At 43.2% G+C, this 8,419-nt stretch overlaps 1 protein-coding gene across 1 annotated transcript in view; it reads left to right on the top strand.

Annotated features, from left to right (window-relative positions):
• The first annotated feature begins 6,120 nt into the window (after nucleotides 1–6,120).
• LOC115131874 (fibulin-2-like) overlaps nucleotides 6,121–8,419 on the top strand; it is a 46,523-nt gene continuing 44,224 nt past the window's right edge. Inside the window, 1 exon segment of the mRNA XM_029663936.2 lies at nucleotides 6,121–6,226. The gene's annotated coding sequence lies outside the window, so the exon portion shown is untranslated.

Below are 8,419 nucleotides of genomic sequence, written 5' to 3'. Positions count from 1 at the left end.
GTAACAGCTTCTACCCCCAAGCCATAAGACTCTTGAACAGTTAATCAACTGGCTACCCAGACTGTTTGCATTGTCCCCACCCCCTATTTTTACACTGCTGCTACTCTCTGTTTATCATCTATGCATAGTCACTTTACCTCTACCTACATGTACATATTACCTCAAGTAACTGACTTTTTTTCCCTAAATGTTAACTTTTTGAAAATACTAATATTAATGGACCAAAATACCAACAAATCTTCAAATTGATAGATAGATGCAGAAATGTCATATCAGCCTTTGGTGCCTGGCCTTAAAGACATCCTCCAGCTATTTTTTTACTTTAACTTTTGAAAAGCGATATGCAATGTGTAAATACAGTATAGTCCACACACTAAATGGTAAGAAAATGTGTTTTAAGCCCAACTGCAAACTTCATGGAGTAGGGCATTCAAGGAGTTGGTCTGATGGGAATCTGTGATGCCATCGGCCTTCCCCTTAATTGAGGAAAAATAGATGAGCAATAAAGAACAAGAGAGGAAAGCCCCCCCCTCCCCAACTTATACTATGTCATGTGCCTTTTAAGTCAATCACGTGTTAAATGAGATGAAACTGCACTGCCACTTTAAAACAGCTCCTTCTTCTCAAGTCACTCCCTTTGTGTCTCAAGTCACAACTGACTCTATTCTCCATACAGTAGTGTACTGATTTTGACCAGAACTTAATTTAGGGCCCTGGTCAAAGTAATGGACTGTATTGGGAAATGCAAGGTATTTGAGAGGCAGTCTGGAGCAAGGAGCAGAGGTACACCATGCAGGTTCCTCTGGGCATTAGTGAGCTGAATGGACCTTCACAGCCAGTTAGCTCATGGGCTCAGGTCATTAAAGAACCAGAGACGGCCTGTCTGCCAGGCACAGCACAGCCCAGGCTGAGATCACAGTCCTGCTCTGGACAAGAGGAAAATCAATGTGTTTGTCTCCGATGTGGTCACTATTATAGTATGTAGTCAGTCACGATACACATGAACAAACTGTGGGTGGATAGACTTGACCTGCACTGGACAATATCCATGGATGCTGGCAAGCGTACAGTGGGGGCAAATGTTTTATCCAGTTACAGAATAGCACTGAACAACACATGGATTAGACTTGTATAGATTTGTACAGATGTGTCTATCACACAGTTTCTTAATCCAGTGAAGCCTGACTAAGGGGATTTCTGAAAATGAAAAATCTTGCCATATTAATTTTGTCTCTATAACCTTACAGAAAAAAACAGGCTTCTGCCAAAAGTTGTGGCAAATCCTTTGCCAATTTGCTGCAATAAATTATGCAGAGATTTTGCATACTACAACAGATCAATAGTATAGAGGAAGTTTTCAACAATGTGCACACAAAAACAAATGCTGGAGCCATCCATGTCATCGATTTGTCGTGGGAGTGTCCCTAAAACAAAGCCACGAATGGCACCATATCCCCTTGTGTCTGTCATTTAACCACGGCAAGGTGACTGGGAATATGGTTGAATACAAACAGTCCAGTTATTCCCTCTGTAAGGCAATCAAACAGGCAAAATGTCAGTACAGAGACAAAGTGGAGTCGCAATTCAACGGCTCAGACACAAAACGTTTATGGCAGGGACTCCAGACAATCACAGATTATAAAGGGAAAACTAGCTACTTCGTGGACAGCCTAAACACTTTCTTCGCCCGCTTCGAGGAAAACACAGCGCCGCCAATGCGGGCCACCATCGCTTCCCAGGACTGTGAGCTCTCGTTCTCTTTGGCCGAAGTAAGTAAGACATTTAAGCGTGTTAAGCAAGGGGCCCTGGGTTTGTACCTCGCCCTGTGCAACTGGGTCCTAGACTTCCTGACAGGCCGCCCCTAGGTGGGGAATGTAGGCAACAACATCTCCACTATGCTGATCCACAACCCCACATGGGTGCGTGCTCAGTCCCTTCATGTACTCCCTGTTCACCCATGACTGCGTGGCCACGCACATCTCCAAATCAATCATCAAGTTAGCAGACAACACAACAGTGATAGGCGAGTCAGCCTACAGGGAGGAGGTGAGGGCCCTAGCGGAATGGTGCCAGGAAAATAACCTCTCCCTCAATGTCAATAAAATGAAGGGGCTGATCGTGTACTTTAGGAGAAAGCAGAGGGAGCATGCCCCCATCAACATTGACGGGGCTGCAGTGGAGAAGGTGAAAAGTTCCTTGGCGTCCACATCCCTGCAATATGAAATGGTCCACCCACACAGACAGTGTGGTGAAGAAGGCGCAAGAAGGCTTCAGGAGGCCAAATAGTTTTTGCTTGACCCCTAAGACCCTCAAAAGCTTTTACAGATGCACCATTGAGAGCATCCTGTCGGGCTGTGTCACCGCCTGGTATGGCAACTGCACCGTCTGTAACCGCAGGGCTCTCTGGATGGTGGTGCCGTCTCAATGCCTGCCCTCCAGGACATTTACAGCACCCGGTGTCACAGGAAGGCCAAAAGGATCATTGGGGACCTCAGCCACCCGGGCCATGGCCTGTTCACCCCGTTTACCATCCAGAAGGTGAGGTCAGCTTCTTTCTCAAGGCCATCAGACTGTTACATAGTCACCACTAGCTGGCCGCCGCACCCTGCCCTGAACTTTAGTAACTGTTACTAGTCGACTACCACCCGGTTACTCAAACCTTTACCTTAGACATACATACCTTTAGACGTACATAGACATTGGACACTAGTCACTTTAATAATGGAACACTGGTCACTTTAATAATGTTGACATACTGTTTGACCCACTTCAAATGTGTATACTGTATTCTAGTCAAGGCCTATCCTATTTAACTATTGCTGTACATATTCAATTCTATCCTAAGTATTCTTCAGATATACTACATATTCTATCCATATACTGTCCATAATGTCTATACATCACATTATATATATATATATATACAGTGCCTTGCGAAAGTATTCGGCCCCCTTGAACTTTGCGACCTTAGGCCACATTTCAGGCTTCAAACATAAAGATATTAAAACTGTATTTTTTTGTGAAGAATCAACAACAAGTGGGACACAATCATGAAGTGGAACGACATTTATTGGATATTTCAAACTTTTTTAACAAATCAAAAACTGAAAAATTGGGCGTGCAAAATTATGCAGCCCCCTTAAGTTAATACTTTGTAGCGCCACCTTTTGCTGCGATTACAGCTGTAAGTCGCTTGGGGTATGTCTATCAGTTTTGCACATCGAGAGACTGACATTTTTTTCCCATTCCTCCTTGCAAAACAGCTCGAGCTCAGTGAGGTTGGATGGAGAGCATTTGTGAACAGCAGTTTTCAGTTCTTTCCACAGATTCTCGATTGGATTCAGGTCTGGACTTTGACTTGGCCATTCTAACACCTGGATATGTTTATTTTTGAACCATTCCATTGTAGATTTTGCTTTATGTTTTGGATCATTGTCTTGTTGGAAGACAAATCTCCGTCCCAGTCTCAGGTCTTTTGCAGACTCCATCAGGTTTTCTTCCAGAATGGTCCTGTATTTGGCTCCATCCATCTTCCCATCAATTTTAACCATCTTCCCTGTCCCTGCTGAAGAAAAGCAGGCCCAAACCATGATGCTGCCACCACCATGTTTGACAGTGGGGATGGTGTGTTCAGGGTGATGAGCTGTGTTGCTTTTACGCCAAACATAATGTTTTGCATTGTTGCCAAAAATTTGTAAGTCGCTCTGGATAAGAGCGTCTGCTAAATGACTTAAATGTAAATGTAAATGTAAAAAGTTCAATTTTGGTTTCATCTGACCAGAGCACCTTCTTCCACATGTTTGGTGTGTCTCCCAGGTGGCTTGTGGCAAACTTTAAACGACACTTTTTATGGATATCTTTAAGAACTGGCTTTCTTCTTGCCACTCTTCCATAAAGGCCAGATTTGTGCAATATACGACTGATTGTTGTCCTATGGACAGAGTCTCCCACCTCAGCTGTAGATCTCTGCAGTTCATCCAGAGTGATCATGGGCCTCTTGGCTGCATCTGTGATCAGTCTTCTCCTTGTATGAGCTGAAAGTTTAGAGGGACGGCCAGGTCTTGGTAGATTTGCAGTGGTCTGATACTCCTTCCATTTCAATATTATCGCTTGCACAGTGCTCCTTGGGATGTTTAAAGCTTGGGAAATCTTTTTGTATCCAAATCCGGCTTTAAACTTCTTCACAACAGTATCTCGGACCTGCCTGGTGTGTTCCTTGTTCTTCATGATGCTCTCTGCGCTTTTAACGGACCTCTGAGACTATCACAGTGCAGGTGCATTTATACGGAGACTTGATTACACACAGGTGGATTGTATTTATCATCATTAGTCATTTAGGTCAACATTGGATCATTCAGAGATCCTCACTGAACTTCTGGAGAGAGTTTGCTGCACTGAAAGTAAAGGGGCTGAATAATTTTGCACGCCCAATTTTTCAGTTTTTGATTTGTTAAAAAAGTTTGAAATATCCAATAAATGTCGTTCCACTTCATGATTGTGTCCCACTTGTTGTTGATTCTTCACAAAAAAATACAGTTTTATATCTTTATGTTTGAAGCCTGAAATGTGGCAAAAGGTCGCAAAGTTCAAGGGGGCCGAATACTTTCGCAAGGCACTGTATATACAGTGCACCAGGCCTATAGTGCGCCTCGGGAGTCCAGTACGCCTTGTTCCTCCTCCCCGCACTCACCCTGAGGTGCGTGTCCCCAGCCCGGTACCACTAGTGCCAGCACCACGCACCAGACCTCCAGTGCGCCTCCAGGGTCCAGTACTCCCTGTTCCTGCTCCTCGCACTCGCCCTGAGGTGCGTGTACCCAGCCCGGTACCACCAGTGCCGGCACCACGCACCAGGCCTATAGTGCGCCTCACCAGTCCAGAGCGTCCGGTGACAGTTTACAGACCGGAACCTCTAACGACGGGCCACAGACCGGAACCTCTAACGACGGGCCACAGTCCGGTACCTACCACGACGGGCCACAGTCCGGTACCTACCACGACGGGCCACAGTCCGGAACCTACCACGACGGGCCACAGTCCGGAACCTACCACGACGGGCCACAGTCCGGAACCTACCACGACGGTCCCCAGCCAGAGGTCTCCATCGAGGGTCCCCAGCCCTAAGTATAAAGAAGTGGGGCGGCGTCCAGAACCTAAGACGCCACCAAGGTTAGATGCCCACCCAGACCCTCCCATATAGCTTTAGGTTTGCGGCCGGGAGTCCGCACCTTTGGGGGGGGGGGGGTACTGTCACACCCTGACCTTAGTATTCTTTGTTTTATTTATTATTTTGGTTAGGTCAGGGTGTGACGAGGGTGATATGTGTTTTGACCTGTCTAGGGTTTTTGTATGTTTATGGGGTTGTGACTTGTCTAGGTGTTTTTATGTCTATGGTTGCCTAGATTGGTTCTCAATCAGAGGCAGCTGTTTATCGTTGTCTCTGATTTGGAACCATATTTAGGCAGCCATATTCCTTGGGTAATTTGTGGGTTATTGTCTATGTGTAGTTTCCTGTGTCTGCACTCATTATATTTATAGCATCACGTTCGTTTTGTAAGTTTGTTTAGTGTTTCTTCGTTGTTATTAAAGAAGATGTATTCACATCACGCTGCGCCTTGGTCTCATCGTTATAACGAACTTGACAAAGAGCCGCAGAGATCATGTGATATTTTCTTATTGAGTGAGAAGATTTGCAGGAGAGTTTGATTATTGTGTGTAGGCTTTTTAGCCTTTATCCTTTTCAAGTTATGGACATTAGATGTGCATAACATGGGTCTAATAGTTAGTTATTCACCAGCACAACCTACTTTTGGGTGAATCATCTGGAATTACAATATACAACGTCACAATAATGACAATGTAAATGGGGGAAATGACTGCATTCGTCAAATGCAAAATGCAAAGTGCAAAGTGCAAAGACTAATATTGGAATGTGACAGCAAGCAGCCTATTTCAATAAAGTAAAACAGCAGCTAGATACACAGATTGAAGCGATTTGGAATTCGTTCAAACGTGAATCAGCAGCTTCATGAAATAGAGGCTCAAAAGTATTCCTGACCTCATAAGTCATTTGCTGAAGTATTCGGAGGGCAAAGTTTTTGTTCCGCCCCTATCCTCTCTCAGTTTTCAGAGAGCGCTTGCACATCCCCCTTCTCTTCAGAATGCGCTCAGCTAACTTTGGGCCAGCATACAAGATACCGGTCGCACACTGACAGAACTGAGACGTAAGGTAAAGAAACTTTTCAATCACTGCCTCACTGCCTTTGCACGCTTGTTTGTGAGAATGTGTTTATGTGCTAACCTTTTACATGTAACATGTAAAAAATTATGGTTTTCCTTTCCAACATTTCTACCCATCAGTTATGTGCATGGCAGGTTATATTGACATTTAATTCTCCACATAACTAAGAACATTTCAGGATTTTATTTATCCTCTATTAAATTATGCCTATTTCACTTTCACACTTAACGTTTATTGTTAAAACACAGAGAGAAAAATGTATTTAAGTCCGGTTTCCAATATCAAATTATGGAGTATTCTCAGCCCTGAAGTCTATTGCTTATGTCCATTTGTATGTAATGACAAAACGTAAACAGTAATATTTGTTAAAAGTGATTTGGCTCTATGTGAGTTTGTGCACCTTATCAAACCTCAGGCTACTGACTTTATTACATTCAAGTCATTATTCACAGCCTAGCAGATATCATACAAGATAATGTCAGTCTATCTTTAAATCTTTACACCAGTTGGAAAATATAGTATTTAAATACGCGAAGACAAACATTACTGTTGAGAACTTTTCCTGTTAAATCACACGACAACAATGTTTTCTGTATCCTGGCTCAACTCCTTGGTACTAGGAGAGGTACATGAGCAAACCATGTACACAAACATTGTCTGGAAAACTTTGGACATTTTTTTTAGCTGAAAGAAAAAAAACTCATTTGTTTCATTTAAATTAATCTTACATAGGTCAGCAAAGATACAGCGGCTAGATGTGTCTCCCATTCACTTTATCTTCTTATCACAGATTCTGATAGTGGTTGTGAGTGAGTGACACATGTTTATACAATTAGTTTGATTTACCCAGCCCCAACTTTCTTTTTCTTTTTTGAATCTCACTGTCAGCTGTGGCAGACATAGGAACTCTGAGCCTCAGCCTTTGATGCAGTACATCATGCCATGTCGTTGCATGCCATGTGCTGAATTCAACATCATTAAAACACCAAACCAGTGGGGCACATGCCAGTCAAGACTGTGAGACCTGTTAAAATGATTCTTTACCCGCTGCATACAAAGCCATCATTGACTGTCTAAGTGGTGCATTCGTCTGTGCTTGCAGTCCTTCTCATTCTGTGGTCTGGGTATGATGAAGTGAGAGAGACGTAGCCCCAGATGTGCGAGAAGTAGCCAGAACCAATGTTTTACTTCCAGTTGGATGTCTAATGGCTCTCAAAAAACGTATCATTTGAAGAAACGTTGAATTTGGAAGGGGCTGATTGTAATATTTCATTTAGAAAACCTCTGCAGTTGGCTGTGACTGCCATAACCTGTGGTTGGTTGACTTTGACACAGAGGGGTTGTGTTAGTGATAGAATCCTCACTGAAAGGAAGTGCACGGTCCCCTACATAATCAGCACTGAAGGGCAAATTTGCGCCAAGATAATAGGATTCCTCAACACAGAGCAGCACACCATAACTCTATATATACAGGTTAATAAACTCAACATTCTCATTAAAATATAGTCATGGAACCAGGACATCATATGGCAGGATTATAGCATTTTGAATATGTTGATATAGAAAACAGAGGGACTGTATGTAGAGTTATGAGTTGCTGCTGGGAGTTTAAAGACGTGTCAGTGCAGGCTTCTCCATACAACCAACGTACACATGAGCGTGAAGGGTGTCTATTGAGGTAAATATACCATGTCAACACTGGGTGACTTTTGCCCTCCCAAACTACTCCACCATATGTTGGAATCCATGCACCAGCAAGCTGTTTCTAAGCATTATGGGGGCAATGAGTCTGGGCTGTTGTGCTATGTGTGTGTCTTTTGAGTCTAACACTGTTCATATTCCTCAACTGGGTTAAGCTCAGTGTTAAAGATTAGTCAAATGTTAGGAATGGATCTAATATTTGTTTTATACACATCATGTTTCACTTAGAACTGGAATGCATTTTGAAAATAACTTGTAGAATCATACCAACAGATTTCTTTGATTGAAACGTTAGTGTTTCATAGGACTGGATCAAGCACACGAACAGTTGGGGGAAAACAGGAAAAGTGAAATAGAAAACACCTGGTTTTCAATATATTCTCTGATTTGTAGTCCCATCACTGACTTGGATCACACACACGAGTTTAGAATTGGCTGGATATGGATCACTGGAAAGATTGTTCAGTCTCCGTACAGTAG

This window comes from Oncorhynchus nerka, linkage group LG7, assembly GCF_034236695.1.
Source record: "Oncorhynchus nerka isolate Pitt River linkage group LG7, Oner_Uvic_2.0, whole genome shotgun sequence".
In the NCBI taxonomy this organism is placed as follows: Eukaryota; Metazoa; Chordata; class Actinopteri; order Salmoniformes; family Salmonidae; genus Oncorhynchus; species Oncorhynchus nerka.
Note: the sequence above shows the minus strand (reverse complement) of the source record. Positions and strands in the feature narration are given on the sequence as shown.